We start from the raw sequence: 20,654 nt of genomic DNA on the forward strand, positions 1-20,654 counted from the left end.
CTTACATTAATAGCTTCATCTATTTTTATATATTGAGCTGTAACTTTTTTGACTGGGATCGTCTTGAAAATATTATCTTACCATAACATTTAATAAAGCAATATTTTTTTTTTATTATTAAATCTGTGATTTGACTCATATATATATATATATATATATATATATATATATATATATATATATATATATATATATATATATATATATATATTGCACCAATACACACACACACACATATATATATATATATATATATGTGTGTATTGGTGCAATATATATATATATATATATATATATATATATATATATAATGGATTATCTCGTCGATTCCGGCGTATGAGTTTCACACAACAATTAATTTGCCATAAATATATTATGTCTTTATAGTGGTGAAGGCTTGCGTAGAACCATTCACACTTTTTGGAACAACTGTTGATCTCATTTGGTGCAATTGAATACCACGGACTGAGTAGACAGTTGCTCTCAAGTTTTATATAAGAATTTTTCTTTCCAGATGAATATTTTAACGAAGACTGGGGGTGCATCCTCTCACGTTATTTTAAACGCGTACCTAGACATAAACCTGGAAAAGTCTAAGTCTCGGCACAGTACATACAGCGCCTAGTATTTTAAAGTTGTTAACCATCTGGTATGGTCCAGACTCATTGTTGCTTAATTTAGATGATCTAGCAAGAATCGATGTGTCAACATAATATTTCTACTATTATATAAAATACACATTGTCTGTGTCTCTGTCTCTGTGTCTGTGAGCCCGTTCCCTGTGGACTCTAAAACGGCTGGGCCGACTTTTATGAAATTTCATACAAATGTATCTCGGGGTGTGCTTAGATATGTTTTGTACTACTTCGATAAGTATCGATAATCGATAATCGAAATAATCCGATGAATGAAAGAAAAGGCGATTTGGACCAAAGTTAACACCATTCACAGCCTAATACCCCAAGTGCATTTGAGAAGTTTTATCCGACAGGACAGGCATGAGATATAAAATTAACAGTAGCTTCTTTGATATGACAGGGGCGCTTAGGAAATGTTTCTGTTTATAGCACAATTAAAGCATGATTCTTGATTTTTTAATTTTAAACTTTCATTCAAATTATTAGATATAAGTAATAAGTTTATAAATGGAGAGTAGATAACACAATGGATGTGTTATCGGCAGCTCCAGTAACTCTCGCTTCTCCTTTTTTGTCCCTCAATCCTCATGCAAATGAGTGATTTTTCTGACAAAGGGTGAAGAAAAAGCTGCTTTAAAGGTCGGTATTACTTGGTGAACAGTAGTCTGAGATGTCGGAAATTTTTCTGTCTCTATGTCTATCCTTGTGGCCATGTCACTAGTAAGGGTGCTGGAGGTAAACGTTTCGTCTGGGCTGACGCTATCCGCCTGATAGTCAGGAACCCAAACCTTGGATTAACCACTAAGGAGGCTGTCCTATCAGCAAGCGCAAAGTACTGGTACTGCTGTATTGCCATTTGGTGAATGGACTCTGGACCATGCAGTAGTCTCTGGCGGGGCCTCTCGATGCCATACTAATGGGTAATTGTTATGGCTTTACCTTTTCATGTGCTACAAAAAAAAATTCCTGTCTTTTTCTCTCTTACTTTCCCTCTCTGTACTGCTCTAACCAAGTATGCCGACCTGTTCCACAAATCCCATACCTCAACATGAAACATCTCCAGAAAAAAAAACTCGAATAAACCTAGAACCCCATCTTCCAACGTAGACCCCTACTACCATGTCTCCTCCAACATCGGGGGTCTACGTTCCAACCTTCCAGAGGTTGAAACCTAATTACAGGAGACGATACCGGACATATTCTTTCTAAGTGAAACTGGAATAGGGCCGACCACTTCCCTAGATGAGTTCATAATTAACGGATACTCTAACTTAACATCTAAATCTGACCCCCAAGATCGCCATGGGCATGAAATATGTGCCTACATTAAAGATGGCTTCCCATGTGGCAGGGATATCTCTAGAGAAGATCCTAATTTACCTTATATGTGCTTCTGTGTTGCACTTGCTTATACCACTGCATTTATATTTGCCCTCTATCGGCCCCACAACAGCGGAGTTACTATCTTTAAGAGCATATCTGAGAAAATAGGCCACATCCTGTCTGCACATCCCTCGGCTAACATCCACATCTGTGGTGACTTCAACGGCCATAACGTGGAATGACTGACCCACTCAAATAAGACGGACGATTAGGGGAGGTTCTGTCATGATTTTGCCATTGCTTATGACCTCACACAGATTGTTCGCGAGCCCACCCCTGTGCCCGATACTACAGGTAAATATGCAAGCCTCCTAGGCCTTTTTCTCTCAACTTCCCCTGAGCTATGTTCATGTTCCGTCCTTTCTCCTCCAGGATCCTCGGACCACTCCGTCGTATCAGTTAAGATAAAAATAAAATGTAATAAGCAATGAAATGTAATAAGTAATGAAATGTAATAAGTCCCCAGACGTACCCATCCATCCTACTGTATACCGATACTCCATGGCTGACTGGGATAGCTTCCATACATTTATATCCGATCTAGCTCTGTATTCCATATTTAAAAATGATGTGTCCTCTATAGTATCAGACCTGACCGAATGGCATAGACCGATTCATGCCATCTAAAAAATTACAACAAAAATCTGCCAGCCAGCCATGGTTCTCCCCATAATGTGCTGCTGCTATCGCGTACAGAAATCACTTTTTCCATAGCTACCAACGTAAGAGATGCACTGAGACTAAATTCAAGAACGCCAGCACCCACTGTAAAACAGTAATAAAAAATGCAAGAGAGCTATATGCCCAGTCTGTTAAATCCAAAGTAGCTGATCAGCAGCTTGGTTCCCACCAGTTTTGGCAAATAACAAATAGGACCCTGAACAAAAGTGTGCGTTCTATACCAACCATTATCAACGGACCAGAGGTCACCTCATCAGCTTCAGACAAGGCCAAACTATTTGCCAAGAACTTTGCAGCTAATTCTACTCTATGCGACGAAGGCCATCAATTCCCCATATTTCCTCCTATAACACAGAACACGCTCGGTAACATACAAATATCTGTGCATGAAGTCGCCAAACTAATCAAGAACCTTGATTCCAGTAAAGCTACTGGCCCTGACGTCATCCCAATTATAGTGTTAAAAATGCTTCAACTAGAACTTGCTCCCATACTTACGAAACTATTTAAACGTTGCCTTAAGGAAAACCTAATCAGTATGCCCTGTATTTAAGAACTCAGGTGATAAGTCATCTCCCTCTCAGTACAGACCAATAAGTCTCCTGTGCGTTATGAGTAAGTTGCTGGAATCCATATTAAATAGAGAAATAGTCAACCACCTCAGCAGAAATAACCTTCTTAGTTACACGGAATATCGTTTCCGTTCTGCAAGATCTACCACATATGTGCTAACGGTTATATCTCACAGGATTAGTGAATCTCTTGACAAAGGCTTCCTTTCCAGGGCAATTGCTCTTGACATATCAAAGGCCTTCGACAAGGTATGGCATAAAGGCCTACTTCACAAGATTTCCAGCTACGGTATAAATGGAAATATTCTCTCTATTATTAAATCATTTCTCTCTGATAGGCTCATAAGAGTAGTGGTCGATGGACAAAAATCAGAGGCCTGCAGTATTAATGCTGGAGTCCCTCAAGAGTCCATACTGGGCCCAACTCTCTTCCTGATCTACATCAATGATCTCCCTAAACACATACTTAAATCATTCGTTAACATCTATGCTGATGACACGACCATCTACGGCAACACATCAAAGGCTGTAAATGACCAAGCTCTCTCTGATTCTTTCTCCTCTGTTCTCAAACGAGTGGTTCAGTCGGGGAAGACATGCATCTAAAATCAAGCTCCTATCTTTATATCATCAACGCTCTGATCCCCATCTGGCATCAATTGAAATGGGTGGCTCTCGTCTAGGAGAAGCCCCATGTTTTGACAAGCTTCTGGGCTTGACCTTCACTCCTGATCTTAAATGGAACACGTACATCAAGTCTGTTACCAAGGTCGCTGGAAAGATGGTGGGATCCTTCTACCGCTCCAGAAGATATCTCACTACTGATGCAATTCTCTATCTATATAAAAGCCAAGTACGTCCAAGGATGGAATACCGCTGCCATATCTGGGCGGGAGCTGCTAAAAACAACCTATCCTGCCTTGACAGAGTACAAAATAGACTTCGTGGCTTAGTGGGGGATGCCCTTTTCTCTTCCCTGCAACCCCTCTCCAACAGAAGTGAGGTTGCAAGCCTATCTTTTTTTATCGTTATTTCCATGGCAGGTGCTCGTCTGAACTCCAATCTCTCGTCCCCCCTTGCCAATCTTTTACGAAAAACACCCGTCTAGCTGAATCCACTGTCAAAAACTTTCCTCACTCTATATCTATGCCTAAATCTAAACGTAGATTCCATGAACAAATCTTCTTTCTTAGAACTGCACGCCTGTGAAACTCTGTTCCGTCTGCCTGTTTCCCACCTGACTACAACTTGGATGTCTTCAAGTCCAACGTAAACAAATTCCTGGTGAACCACCCCCTTAAGTAAACACTTTATTAAATATCCACACTAACGTACTGTACTTACAATAACCCTTATCCCTGAGTTGCTTCCGGGCCTTGATAAGTGGTGATCACCTTGTAAAAAAAATATATATGAGAATGTGAAACATTCATTGACCATAATTCAATCCCGGGCAACGTCGGCTCTTCTTGCTAGTATATATATATATATATATATATATATATATATATATATATATATATATATATATATATTATTTGCCGTTTCAGCATTGGTTGAGACCGATTCAGACAGACAAACAGATAAGGCTAGGTTCTCTCTATGCATAGATTTTAAAAAATTCATCTCTGATTTCACGATATCCTATTGTAGAGTACCCAATTATTAATGCGTAATGTAGTCTGGCAATTAACATTAATTCCTTTTTATCATAGTGCAGACGAGTCAGTCTCCCGTGTGTTATGAATCAATTATTTGAATCTGTAATAAATCAAGAAATTGCTGCCACCTCCGCAAAAAAAGATCTACTCAGTGAACAGCGACATGTATTTCGTCCGACAAGATAAATAGCTTATGTACTGATTCTAATATCGCACAGGATAACCAATTCTATTTATCGGGACTTTGTTTTTAGAGCAATAGCTATTGATATGACGAAAGCCTTGGATAGGATTTGATGCGAAGTTCTGCTTCACAAGCTTGCTAGTCATAGAACATCTGAAAATGTCAACCATCATATCTTTTTTTTTTCTGATAGGTTAAAAGTAGTTAATCATTGTTAGTTTTAAGTGCATTGTATCAATACAAGTGTGCAGCAAAGATCCATTCTGAGCCCAACCCTTCTCCTGATCTTCATCAATGACCGTTTGTTGACATCTACGCAGATGACACAGTCACCCGAGGGAGCCTATCGAAGAGCATTAAGGATAAAGATCTTTCTAAATTTCTCTCGTCCAGCGGATCACGCTGTGCGATGAAAAGGTGGCTTCTTACTTTTATACATCTTAAACACCGATTTTCTCTTTATCACCAAATCTCCCATATTCATTTCCCCCAGGTGAAATGGATCGAGTTCTCTTTTAGGAGGTCCTATGTTTTAATGTTTCTAGGACTGTCTTTCACACCTGATCTGAAGTGGAACACTTATTACGGAGCTCTTGCTATGATAACTGGGAAAATGGTTGGGTCATTCTACCGCTCCAGAAAGTATCTCACTTCTGATGTAATCCTATAGTTATATAACAGTTGAATAGAGCCTAAGACGATGCTCTGTTGGCATATCTGCTGCTGCTGCTCAGAGCATTCTCTCTTGTCTGGACAAAATACAAAATTGAGCTTGAAATCTAGTGTGTCCTGTTCTCTTCTTTAAATTCTCGTTTTCACAAAGACGTTCCCTTTTACATGCCAAGAATTTACGTCCCCCTCTCACTCTAAGTGACCTATTGGAACATAATCAAATGCGTATAATCAATGAAAAAAAAACAAGTTTATACGACTCGAATTCAGTTAAGTTTTTAAATTTTCAGTTTCTTACAACTTTATTTGTGGCGAAACGCGAAGGGTCAGTACAAAGAAAGAAAGTTATATTGTACTATGAGCATCAGTGAATCAGTACATTTTCATGTAATCCCGAGCAACATTGAGTCTTTTTGCTAGTTATTAATAACTTTCACAACCGCTACTATTAAACTCTGATGGTTTTGTGTTGTCATTAATCTATTATAAAGGAGACAGACATCAACACACACCACGACAGCCGAATGACAGGTAGTGACGATAACGAAAACAAAACACTGTTACGTGTTATCTACACAACAAAACTCGAGTTGTTTATGTGATGAAACGCTGTCCAGATAATCTGCTGGAATTGGATCAATGATACGCTACACTAGTTGCTTATAGAGGTCTGGGGCATCCACTTTAAATCAACTTTATATCAAACTCGCCATTCAAAGTCAGAAAACCGTAGCGTAGCTATAGAAAATAATTTAGTAAATAACATAGTTATATATATCATTTTATTTTTATTTTTTTTAAATCCTTTGGGATAAGGCTTCATAATTTGTGCATTCCGTTTATTTGTGGACTGTTATCCTCATATTCATATTTGTTGTTGCGTCACCACATTGAGGCCAACTCATTCTGCGGGGCCCGTGGCGCAATAGGTCGAGGTGTTGAGTCTCTACGGTTCCAGGTGAGCATTTTCTGAAAATAGCGGTTTCAATCCTACCCAAAGCAGGCCAGAGGATTAGTTAATCTTAATGTGGTGAGACAACAACAACTATGGAAGGCAGTAATTACTGGGGATGCGGTTACAAGACTTAGCATTCCTACTCCGTGTGCTTAACCACCTGAAGAAGGCCAAAGGATGAGTTGGCCGAAACGTGGTGACACAACAACAACTATGAAGATGAGGATAACAGTCCGCAAAAAAAAAAAAAAAAAAGAATGAATATACACACACATAGTTTTTGTAACATGTTTCCGGATTAGATCCAAAATATAGAAAAAGAAATAATATATCATTGCTATTTTTACAGTTGAATACTAAATTGAATACTAAATTGAATACTAAACAAACAAAGTTGAATACTAACGAAGTTAAATCAAGAATGTAAAATCGAATCGTATCCTAGAATTATCCATTTGATGCCACGTTTCTTCAGCTAATTTGAAACGACGTCGGAGACGAGCAGTCGTTTGAACGCGGAGATATTCAAATGTTAAAATAACATCATAACAATGTAATGAGCTTCAATCACTCGTATAAAGCATTCACACAAAGAACTCGTCTTGTTACGACCATTGCAAAGAATTTTCCTTTGCTCTTAAAACTAAGTGGAATTTCCATGGACAGAGCTTATTTTCAAGAACTTCTCATGTGTTTCACGCACGAGAAGTATCGAAATATCGTATCTGCCCAAATAAAAATTCAAAGCGGTTTCAATGTTGCAAGAGCGTTTCATGTTAAATTGGAAATAAAGAGACCGAAAGAAAGTTAGAGAGAGAGAAAAGAGACAGCGCCTCGCTCTTATTATTTAACATAGTAAACCATGCAATTCCTATAGCTACATACCTAAAAAAAAACAACAACACAGTTATTAAACCTGGCATAGCGATATGGGACAAAAAAGAAACAACCTTAGTAGAAGTTAGTGTCTCTAATGAATGGGTTAAACAGGACTGAGACAGAAAAGTTAACGAAATACCAAAATCATATGTATGACATGAGAAGAAACTGGAATCTTAGGAAGATCTCTATCATTCGAGTAATTATATGAGCAACCAGTTTCATGCAAAGGAATTTAAAAAACTACCTGGTAAATACACCCGATGGACCAAGTGCAACAAAGATACAAACAACTCCGCTTAGAATCTTTCAAAAGATCTCTCGATTGGAATGTGTGTATATATATATATATATATATATATATATATATATATATATATATATATATATATATATATATATAATGGCAGTAGAGTTTAGTTTCCTAGAGGTACATCCAATATGAAACAACATGCGTCTACCAAAAAGTGCTAAATGAGTAAACAGAGCAGGTATATTAAATTTATTTATACAAACATTGATGGCTACATATGTGCATACATGTTTCTGTAATCACCCGTGCTAGGGGAGATTACGTCTTCAGGCCATGAATGAAATAAATTATATATATATATATATATATATATATATATATATATATATATATATATATATATATATATATATGAGAGAGAGAGAGATAAAGATAGAGAGAGAGAGACAGACAGACAGACAGACAGACAGAGACAGAGAGAGAAGACAGCGCATGAATGCTTCCTTCAAACTACAATATAATCATCTTCAATTTCAGTGTCAACACATGCTTGTGGAGCCGTCTTATTTAGTAAGTGTTGTCCACTTTATTTATCGTTTTCAATCCTCTCATGGCATTGTTAATTATTCAACTGATAATTTCTTTCAACCTTATAGTCAGATGGTTATTGTCTCTGGTTAGTTGCGACTCATTAATACAAAAGTGTATTGTATGCTCCAATGAAAATTCAAAGCGGTTTCAATGGTGAACGTTTCGTGCTTAATTGGAAATGTGCTAACCTTAAAAAAAAAAAAAAAAAAAAAAAAAAGCAGAGAAAGCATATCAGGTTAATAATACAGACGAACAAGTTTACTATTTTATTTGCGTATAAAATGCAATGTGATACTTTTTTTTTTTTTGCTTTGCCGTTTCTTTTATTAGTTAAACCCAACATTTATTTAAATAAATCTGTGGGGGATGGTGGCAGGTTTGAAATCTGGTTTGTCTTCGACGCTGGCGAAAAGATCGAAGTCAATTGATACCAGGAATGAATTGATTTCAGCAATTCAAAGAAAGAAATCATTTGAACAACAAGTGAAACACCCGTCTCCGAAAGCGGACAGAAACCAGAATCTGAACAAAAACATGGAGAGAGAGAGAGAGAGAGAGAGAGAGAGAGAGAGAGAGAGAGAGAGAGAGAGAGAGAGAGAAAGAGAGAGAGAGAGAGGGGGGTAGGAGAGGAGGGGGAGAGGTATGCCTGCGCTGTCGGCAACGCATGCGCACACCGACTAACAAACGATCATTCCGAGAAGAACGATCCAAAACTGATCGATCGATTGTTACCATGGCGATCAACTCGGTGAGTCCGATTGTGTGCGTAAGTATCCAATTTATTTGTTAGGAACAAGATAGAAAGAGTGAGTAAGAGAAAGGGAGAGAGATCAAAAGGGGGGGGGGCAAGAGAGCGACATAAAGAGAGAAAGGGGGAGAAATCAAAAGAAAGGTTGCGTGGGGGTAAGAGGAGAAAAAGAGAGACAGAGTAAGAGATAACGAGAGAGCTCCAGAGAGAGAGAGAGAGAGAGAGAGAGAGAGAGAGAGAGAGAGAGAGAGAGAGAGTCAAAGAAAGAGAGAAATCGAGAGAGAAAGAGAGAGCTAAAAAGGGGAAGAGAGAAAGAGAAAAAGTAAGAGAATTAGAGGGAGAGGGAAGGGAGAGAAAAAGAGAAGAGGGCGAAAGAGAGCGAGTGAGAGGAAAGTGAGAGAGAGAGAGAAAGAGAGAGAAAAAGGAAGAGGGGGAAAGAGAAAGAAGAGAGCGAGAGAAAAGATGGCTTCTATGGTTGATCGCAGATGATGCGATGATAGAGGGAAAATAGACAGGGAGATGTGCGGGTGGGGGAGTTAGAAGAAGCGCTCAGATTTAGGCGTTCGGTGGCGGCATCAGCAGGGACGGTGGTGATTTTGTGTATAGGTTGGGAGTGTGTCGAGAAAAGAAGGCTGGGGTTAGCTCGAGTATTGCCAACAAGAGATGAGAGAAAACCGAAAAGATGATAATAAAAACTACTAATAAAAGGTAAAAGATGTATGGCCGTACAAATAAGGCAAATGTGTTTATACTTGCACCAAAGGTTGGAGCAAAGAGTTAAATAATAATAATAAATAAAATAAAAAAAGACTGTGTGCGTCATTTTAACTGATTGAAAAAAAAAGCAGCTAACTTAATGACCTTATGGCAACGGAGATAGCGTCTGTCGGTGACTGAATTTACGTTACATTTATTTAACATATTACGTCATGCAATTCATATAGCTACGTACCTAAGGAACGGTGTTATTAAACCTGACATAGCAATATGTGACAAGAAAGAGAGAGAAGTAACCTTAGTAGACGTTAGTGTCTCCAATGATGCTGGGTTAAACAGAACTGAGACAGAATAGATAACGAAACACGAAGGTCTTTTATACGACATGAAAAGAAACTGGAATCTTAGGAAGATCTCCACCATTCGAGTAATTTTAGGAGCAACCGGATTCATGCAAAGAAATTTCAAAAAACTATCTGACAAATATACCCGGTGAACCAAGTGCAACCCAGATACAAAGAACAATGTTTAAAGGCACGATTAGAATCTTTAAAGGATCTTTCAGTCGGAATGTATGACATAGCGGATAAATATCTGGCATCCGGTAGGATGCCCATCTACAGCCAAAACAAAATCATAAAACTTTTTTTTAAATGTGAATCGAGGACAGTGATGTCTAATGTTTATACTGCTGTTATTAATTATGTACGGAATTCTTTGCGTCATGCTTTTGTTTCTAGCATATCTAAAAATGCATGCCTGGTGCTGTATGAGTAAGGTGAAACGTTTAACTCGTTCAGCGGTACAGGACAACCGGTCGGACAGGAGCAAATGTGTAAGCAAAAGGACCAGTTTATTTCACCAAATATTATCCAACTTCTGACGCAAACCTTCACCTGTATAAAAGCCAGATACGCCCCAAGGTACAATAATGTCGCCACATCTAGAGAGATGATGCACAGAGAACTACATTCTTGCATGAACAGAGTACAAAATCTACTTTGTAATCTAGTGGGGATAATCGCGTTTCTTTCATATAGTCCCGTCTTTTCACAGAAATAGGCGTTTTGTTAGTCTTTCTCCACTCTATCATTTTTTTCCATATTATGGGATCGTTACCTACCCTTTGATGGACTCTTCCAAAAACTATATTAATCGAGAGCCAAGTACTCTCGGGAATACGGGACTCTACCGATATCCTACTGACAAGTAAGCCTAGCTTACGTCACCCCTTTTTTCTGTATCTTGTTCTTCGTTTCAGTATATCTTTAAAACCTATACCGTGCTCTGAGTTGTTTTTCGTGGTCCCAATCTGGGTCTACTTAGGTGATCGACAAAGCTCCAATATCTTGCTTCTATATGTAAAACACTCATAGCAAGAACTCGTCCATTTACCACCATTGCAAAAAAAAAAATCCCTGTTTCTTCTGTGTACGAAACACCGAACATAGTTTCTTTCCATCTGTTATACGCAATACGTAATACAGTTTCCTGTCGTTGTCTTCAAGATGAATGAACATAAATACAGGCTGGAACGATAAAATTGTCGCCCTAGAAAAGACATGATTTCATTTCGATTTGATGAAAATCAGTTTTCTTTTCTTTTTTTTTTTTCAGACTATCTACTAGTTGGCCAGTTCTGTACAAATTCCAAGAGCGATAGGCGCTTTATACCATGTCTAAAGGGACACAATGTTCAAAGCGAGATCGGAGATGCGCCGCTGTACAACTCATGTTGTCTACCAATCCAAGTTATGACAACAGGACCATTGTCAGCACCTTCAAAATGCATATTTGAACAGTTCAACGCTTGAGGGCATATCTCAAAGAAGTTTTCGGCCACGGTTATGATCTCTGTGAGTTCAAGTGAGGGCCACATCATGCCCCGTCACATCGAAGTCGACTTGAAAGTTAACACCAAAGTGTACCCCGGTGTGCTGAAGAGTGTTGTGATCCGCTGGTGCAATCAGGTGGCCGCTGGCAGACCCTGGGTGTGGCAACAGGACTCGGCGCTAGTCCACAAGTACAAAGAGCTTCAGGCTTGGCTTTAAAAGGAGTGTTCCGACTTTGTATTCTTCTCTCACTGGCCCCCTCCTCCTCCGACCTGAATCTGCTGGACTACTTCGTTTAGCCATACGTCGAAAACATCACCAACATGATGTCTCACAACACCAAAGCCAGCCTGATCGCCGCCATCCGCCGAGTATTCGCCGAGCTCCCGCCAGCGCTTGTGGAAAGGGCATGCTAGCAATTCCGAACTGTATCGAGGCGGTGATTCAAGCTGAAGGCGGCTACATTGAATAAATGTCAGCTCCACTACATAATCAAGTTACCTGAATTTATTTTTTTAAATAAACTTTTTAAAATAAACTGTAGTGTTGATTTCTTTAGGGCGACAAATTTATTGTTTCACCCTGTATTCTTTTGACATCATCTTCAGCTTTAGAATTCTGTTCATTTCACCCATTAATTGTAATCCTTTCACAGTAGTGTTCATCGGCAAACGTAAAGCCTGATCATCAGATGGTGACTCATTAATATAAAACAAAAGAAAATTGTCAAAACTCGAAGTACGAATAGTTAGCCATAAGCAAACAATACAAATCGCCACTGATACGCACAATGTCTTCTTTAAATTATGGACCATTCTTACAGGCACACTCTGGGCAGGGAGTTGAATAACAAGATATCTGTTCACTTTACACTTAAATTTATGCACGTTAGTACAGGAAATAGGTTACAGGGCAGGAATCCCAAACTCTAGCAGTCTGAATGAACAAACTTTCAGACCAAAGGCTTGTAAAGACATACTTCCATAGCTAGATATGTTCCGAACTGCACTAACTAATACATTTTGATAAGTATGCTAAAGTTTAGGGTGTATTGTGGGGGTCTACGTTCGCGCCGGACTTCCATACAATGGGAATATTTTAAGCACAGTAGTAATATAAAATTGATGAAGGATACAATTATGAAATTTCCACGCATCCCGCAATACAATATCAATATACATATCAAATTCTGTTAAATATCTCCTCCAATAAAACACAACAATATTTTCTAAATTTCTTTTTAACCATTATTTCTAAAAAGCTTAATTCATTCTTCTCTCCAGTAAACTAGTTATATTGATTTATTATAGATGCGCTTTATTGAGTAAAATTAAATGGTTAAATCGATTAATTAAAAAAACACTAAGAATCACTATTACCCACTCTACATCATGCAACATAAACATATCACACCTAGACATAACGATGATATATATTCATTTTCATATAAAAATATAGTAGCATCCTTCCTCACTGCAGAGCTGCGGAAATGTACTAGAGTCAGAGTCGTGCTGTCTAAAAATCCAGTTCTAAAATGACGGCCTATGACGGACGAGTTTGGTGGCAAGCGGTATTCGGGTTGCATCCTAGCTAACAGGGCTTTGATAAGAATCCAGGAATATACACCACCATAATCCGTCGTCCTCTGGTCGTCTTTGAGACGGCGTGTTGCAATCAAACGCAGACTCGCAAGCCAATGAAGTGAAAATAACAACGTTGCTTCTTCACGATCCGTTTGGGTTTTCTAGATCAAACCTTCCCCGACTTCACATGCAACCGTTGGGCTTTGCTGTTTTCGATGTCGGTAGTAAAAATCGGAAATATTTCAAGTTAACAAACAACTGCGACTAATGAAGAGAATAATGCTGATCAGATAATGCTGGTTACGACTTTGTAGAAGTTTGACTTTTTTATGCAACTCTAAAGTTCAACCCTTCCTCATCGCCGCAGTGTTGTGACAACGCATAATGTCAGAGATATGTTGTTCGTAGCAAGGCAATCCAAGGCGGATTGGTCGTAAAGCGTCATAATGGCTGCAGCCAGACTAAAACGTTACTAGTGAAATCCAAAGATGTCTGCATTGGAATCCGGTCGATTCTTCTTGATTTTGCAAATGTGTCTGTGGACAATTTACAGCAAGCAAGAACGTTCATTTATCTATCGCAATGAAATAAAATTAAGAAAAATGCGTTTTCTAAAAAAACACAAAATAACACACTTTCCAATAATGACTATTTAAAATTTTTAATAAATTTTAAAAATTATGCATTTTCATATAATGACAAGTCCATTCATTTCAGGATGTTCTTAATTTTATTTTAATTCAAGAAACGTTCAGATCTATATAAAGTAGAAGCGATCCTGCGTGTCGATGTGTATACAACTCGTCTACAGACAACACTACTGGACTGATCATGACCAAACCTGGTATGATGATGGTCTACCACTTAAGGATGGTGCACACCATTTTCCAAGGTAAATGTCAAGGTCATAACCTATGTATATATACTCTCCTACAGCCCATACCACTGGACCGATCATTCATGACCAAACCTGACATGATAATGGTCTCCGACTTTATCATGCTGCGCACCATTTTTCAAGGTCATGGTCATGAGTTAAAGTCGGGATGTTGCCGTACGGTCTGCTTGACCGTATGGCAAAGTTAAACGCAAAACGCGAGTATCTTTGCTAGTAATTAATATTTTTGTGTTACTGTATTATTTATTGTATTTTTTTGTTTTTAACTAAAATTTACTAAAAGGTGACATTTTCGGAAAAGGTCTTTTTTTTTTTAATTGTCTATCCTGAAAGGATTTCTTAAAAATATGAGAACAAAAATAGTTTACCCCTCTCCAAAAAAATGTCACCCCCCCAAAAAAAAACAATACGCAAATGCTTTCATGTGGGGTCGCCTGTTCATTTAAAAACAATGTTTGTATTCCTAGACTTAATTCTAATAATCTATTCAATTATACAATCTGCCTTCATACAATAGATAAGGTGTATCATCAGAAACAACTCTCAAATCAAATCCCAATTTTGATTTTAGATTTGTCTTGAATACAATTATTTTTTTGTATTAAATTTTAATGCTCAAATATCCTTTTTAACTCATATTCACCTCAAACAAGGTAACCAGCCAGAAAGTGGCGAGACCTTACTCTGAATTAGGAATCATGGTTAGAGGGACAATCTAAGTAGGGAGTTGAGTAGCGAGATGTCTGCTTATATTAACAGTAAACCTTCTGCATATAGTAATACCTTCATATACAAATTTATATCGTTTTATGACCACCGAAAGTGTCATATCTCAAAATAATTATTCCCATTTGAATTTAAAAAAATGTTCCAAAGTAAGAACTTTACTAAAACCAAAATCAAATTATGCTCAAATCATGATCAGCAATTACTAAACAAAGTTAAATACAAAAGTAATTATACCGAAATTGATATATAATAATTAATGGTTATGAAAACAATAAAATAGAGTTGTACTAACCGCTTAGGCGAGTGCTAGCGTATGGGATGTACACAAGGAGGAGGGAGGGAGAGAAGCAAAGCTACCACACACACACACGATGTGATGACTAAAAAGATTATGCATGATTATAAACATCGAATAAACTTATCAAATGCTTAATATTTAAGTCTTGATATAACAGAAATGATGAATAAAAAATAAAGAATGAAATTGTAACCAACTTACCATGGAGACAGGGATAAGAAGAACACACCAAAATCGTAAGCACACAACATAAAGTTTGAGAGAGAGAGAGAGAGAGAGAGAGAGAGAGAAGTTCGGGTAAACTAAAATACTGAGAGAACGTTCGGATCGACTCGAGTAGACTAACGAGCCATCTACCGTCGCGCGATTTTTGAAATTCTATCTTTAAAAAGCCGTCGTATCTTAGTCGTAAATATAGATACAATGTATCCTCGTATTCCCCTCCCCAATCGTATCTTAGTCCATTCATATCTCAAGTTATTACTGTATTATTGTTATTCCAAAATCTAGCGGTGATGGGACAGGGGTTAAAGCTTGGTTTAGAGTGCGAAGCGTATTAGATGTGAGTCTTTTTTTAGATTCTATCCAATAGAAAGAGAGTCATGCTTGATGCATTTGAAACAGTATTCCATTCTGTGAGTGAATAACGGCTTTCTACATATAACAGATACTGTCAGGTTAATTTTTCTAGCGCGGAAGAGGGAGGCCGCCATGTTTGCAGCAGCCTTTCAATATATAGATGAATCTGTATTGTTTTTTTTTTGTATTTTTAAATAATGGTCTAACAAATAAGTCAACATTTCTCTGGTCAATTCTGCATTTAAGGGCAGTTATTTTTTTTTGTAATTCATTATATGAATACTGATCTCCAGCGTTATTAAAAAAGAAGATGATTTTTTTCTGCGCCCATCGGCATTATAAATTTTCAAATTATATCTATAGATTATTATATATGTTCATAAGACATTATCAATCTATATAATTATAAAACTCAAATGACTTTGTAACGAATGTTGTAACCTAACATCCGGTTTACGACTTCCGGTTGCGCATGCGTACGTAAACAAATAATCAACGCGACACTAAAACGTATTGTTTTACTATGTACGTTTTCAGCGTCCCAATTGTTTTTTATTTCGCGTTTAAATTATCCAAATAAACAATTGTTAATACTTTTTGCATTTTTTATACCGTTCATTTCCGTATTACATTTAAGTTATTTTAAAGCAATTTTCTTACAATTAAATCTACTTTAACCCGTTGATAACCATAAGAGCATTTTACAACGGCGATTTACCCACAGCCTTCCTTTTTTAAAAAAAATTTATTCTCCATTTTTAATACATCTTTCTTAAAAAACATCCACTCATTTTCTTCTACACTACCAACATAAATAAATAACCCCGAAAATATGTCCTTTTTAATTTGCGTTACAAATAAATAATCAACGTGACAATAAATTGTGTTACTGTGTACGTTTTCGGTGTCCCAATTGTTTTTTCTTTTTCGTGTTTAAATTAAAAGATATATCAAAATTTGAATTTAACTTTAAGTATTATGGTCTCTGTTCAGTGCACATTTACCTATTAGTATGGCAAGCCACTTATAATTCAATGGCTGTAAGTTTTTTTTTTTTTTTTTTCAAAAACAAACAATTATAAAGAGAACAACACATAGAAATCTATCTATATTCTTTTTTCATTTTAATATACTTTCATAGAAATGTTTCGGTTATGTCACAAAACACTATTCTCTTTACGTCACAAGTGTCACGCTCATACATTAATTCCATAGCTAATATAGCATACTGATCCAACTGGTCACGGGTAGTCAAGTTAATTATAATAGTGGGACCCGTGCTTTAAAGGAAATCTTCTATACGTCTACACATTTTTTGTGTATCGATATTCATATTAAAAAAAAAAACGTTTTTCTATTTATTTAAAAAGAACATACAACTTTATTATATATGGATCGTGGAATTGCATTCACTAGCAAAAGATCTAAGTAATTTGCATATTCTTTTAAACATTCATTTTAATTCATTCCCTATTTTTCGTTTATTTTGTGGTCGATCATCTTTAGTTAACTATTACGAGTAATTATATTCATGCAGATATTCTACATGAGTTATACTTGCGTAATATTTGCGTAAAACATTTATAGTAAACACAAAACTCTTTCTATATATATTTGTCTATACGTATATATTTTTTATTTAAAGAAATTTGCCTACCAAACTCCTCTGTCAGTTTTTGGTCTGCAGATATGAAACTTATTATATTAGGTATTTGAACCCATGCGAAACTTTATATTTGCGTTTTAGTCCGGGAAAATCGGTAAAAAAGTGTGAAAAAAAAAATAATTTGCCAAGTGAAGGTCGAATGTCGGCATTACGAATATGCATGCATAACGTAGTAGCTATTAATCGGTGTTTTAATTTTTGGCTTTGTAGCAAACGTCTTCATAGCTCAATCATTAACGGCAGAGGAAAAAATAAATCGTAAACTTAACATTTTGGTTTCGATTCTCGGTGGTGGCGCACAAGTCATTTTTTTTCTTTCTTTTTTAAAATTTTTTTTTAAATCATGACTATATATTAGGTCCAATATAATATAATAATAAATACGAAATCTACAGTAATCAAAATATCATATTTAAGCGTATTTAACGAAACGGGCAATGCAGGGCGCTCTACAAGTAACGAATAAAGTGCTAACCACGTCCAAATGGATTTTTCTAGACAGCTCAGATCCCTAGGAAAGAATTTATTTAAGCTTATCGGATGATGCTTGCCGACACGTCGTTAAAAAGAAATGCTGAAGATTGTTAAAACCGTGGGTACCGAGAGTAAAGAAGGCCGATGCACATGACAGCGTGCCATCATTATCAAATTCAATTGTAGGTATATGGTCTAGGCTATCAGCAGCAGTTTCTTCTAGTTTTCAGTTTGCTAACATGATGTATTCTTGCGTTGTTCCAAATTACCGGGGAAATTATCCAAAAGGTCCCAAAGTCATACATTTTCTTTTCCTAAATTTACTCAATTTGGATATATACCATTAGAAGGGAAAATTTTTACTCCAACCAAATATAGTGAAGTAAGTAATGTTATTTGTTAATAATTAAACGTGTATTTAATTAGAACTGTATTCAAATACTTTCATAACGTTTGATAACATTGTTAATATAAATTAAAGTACTTTCATAACGTTTGATAACATTGTTAATATAAATTAAAGAAACAATACTATTTATTGCTAATACAGCAAATATTATGTTGATATTTTTAACTGTTTATTTTCTTATAAGGCTAAAAAATTCTATCAGGAAAGTTGAAAATTTAATTTAATTTTGTTTTAGTTTTGAAAATTATAAACCAATAATTTGTACATGAGAATAATTGTCAAAATGTCTTTTTAGTAATGAATAAAACTTTTCATTGAGTATTTCCAAATTATTTTGAAGTTCTATATCTTTTTTCTAAAGTCGGTTTGAAAATTATTCACTACGTGGCTATTAATGAATTTAGCCGTGACTGAGCGTTATATATTAAAACTGATTATTTCTTTTAAAAATAATAAACAAATACTTTTTACATGAGGATATTGTTTTTTTTTAATTTATTTACGTGCCTCCCCACGAGGGCACAGTTAGACACAAGATGTGGGAAAATCTAGCTCCCAAAAAGGGCACTCCGGATAGGAACAAAAATAAAAAATATTGTGTCAGTCATGAAGGATTTCTCCTCCACTGACCGAGGACAGAACAAATGAAGTGTAGCATCAGAACAGATACTACATTGTGATTATTATTATTGTAAATGTTTGTTTAGTATCCTTTCTTAGATTTTAGCAATAGTTTACATTATGGTATGAATGTTTTCTTTAATTATATTTTTAGAAAAGTTTTCGGCCTGAAGATACAATAATGGAGAAGTCAAGATTCGATGATAAAACGTTGTGAAATAAACACGCAAGATGAGAACATTAGTCCGAATAATCCAAAAAATAACATTCAACCCATGTGATTTTTCTCTAAATTAAATTAAAACATATTTCTGCACTAGTAACTTTTATTGCTTGTTTGTATTTAAATTATTTGTTTGATTTCAATTTTTTGTATATTATCGCTTGTTTTCATTCTAAAAATTATTTATCGTTGGTGGTTAATATGTTATTTAATTCTTTGTTTCCTAAATTCATAATTCACTTTTATCAGTATTAAATTGTATATCGCTCCACCACTTTTTTCTTGTTTTTTTCTGCACATTCTTTTCCGCGAGTATATATATATATATATATATATATATATATATATATATATATATATATATATATATATATATATATGTATATATATATATATATATATATATATGTATATATATATATATATATATATATATATATATATGTATATATATGCATATATATATATGCATATATATATATATATATGCATATATATGCATATATATATGCATATATATATATGCATATATATATGCATATATATATATATATATATATATATATATATATATATATATATATATATATATATATATATGCGCGTTATCAAAGAAAGAACCCACACAAAAAAAACGTAAATATGTTTGAAAAAATAAAACTTAAATATGTTTGCAAAAATAAAAAAACGTAAATGTTTGAAAATGAACAAGCAACAAAACGTAAATATGTTGAAAAAATAAAACTTAAATATGTTTGCAAAAACAAAAAAAACTTAAATATGTTTGCAAAAACAAAAAAAAACGTAAATATGTTTGAAAAAATAAGGCTTAAACATGTTTGCAAAAACAAAAAAAAAAACGTAAATATGTTTGAAAAAATAAAACTTAAATATGTTTGCAAAAACAAAAAAAAAACGTAAATATGTTTGAAAAAATAAAACTTAAATATGTTTGCAAAAACAAAAAAAACTTAAATATGTTTGCAAAAACAAAAAAAAACGTAAATATGTTTGAAAAAATAAAACTTAAACATGTTTGCAAAAACAAAAAAAAAAACGTAAATATGTTTGAAAAAATAAAACTTAAATATGTTTGCAAAAACAAAAAAAAAACGTAAATATGTTTGAAAAAATAAAACTTAAATATGTTTGCAAAAACGAAAAAAAAAACGTAAATATGTTTGAAAAAATAAAACTTAAATATGTTTGCAAAAACAAAAAAAAACGTAAATATGTTTGAAAGAATAAAACTTAAATATGTTTGCGAAAACAAAAAAAAATGTAAATATGTTTGAAAAAATAAGACTTAAATATGTTTGCAAAAACAAAAAAAAAACGTAAATATGTTTGAAAAAATAAAACTTAAATATGTTTGCAAAAACAAAAAAAAAACGTAAATATGTTTGAA

At 35.2% G+C, this 20,654-nt stretch overlaps 1 long non-coding RNA gene across 1 annotated transcript in view; it reads left to right on the forward strand.

The window, feature by feature from the left end:
* The first annotated feature begins 9,163 nt into the window (after positions 1–9,163).
* LOC145241529 (uncharacterized) overlaps positions 9,164–20,654 on the forward strand; it is a 35,306-nt gene continuing 23,815 nt past the window's right edge. The window contains exon 1 of the long non-coding RNA XR_013862567.1: positions 9,164–9,235. This is a non-coding gene — a long non-coding RNA (uncharacterized LOC145241529). The remainder of the gene's footprint in view (positions 9,236–20,654) is intronic.

This window comes from Euprymna scolopes, chromosome 2 (genome assembly GCF_053919585.1).
Source record: "Euprymna scolopes isolate OS-2025 chromosome 2, ASM5391958v1, whole genome shotgun sequence".
Classification (NCBI taxonomy): domain Eukaryota; kingdom Metazoa; phylum Mollusca; class Cephalopoda; order Sepiida; family Sepiolidae; genus Euprymna; species Euprymna scolopes.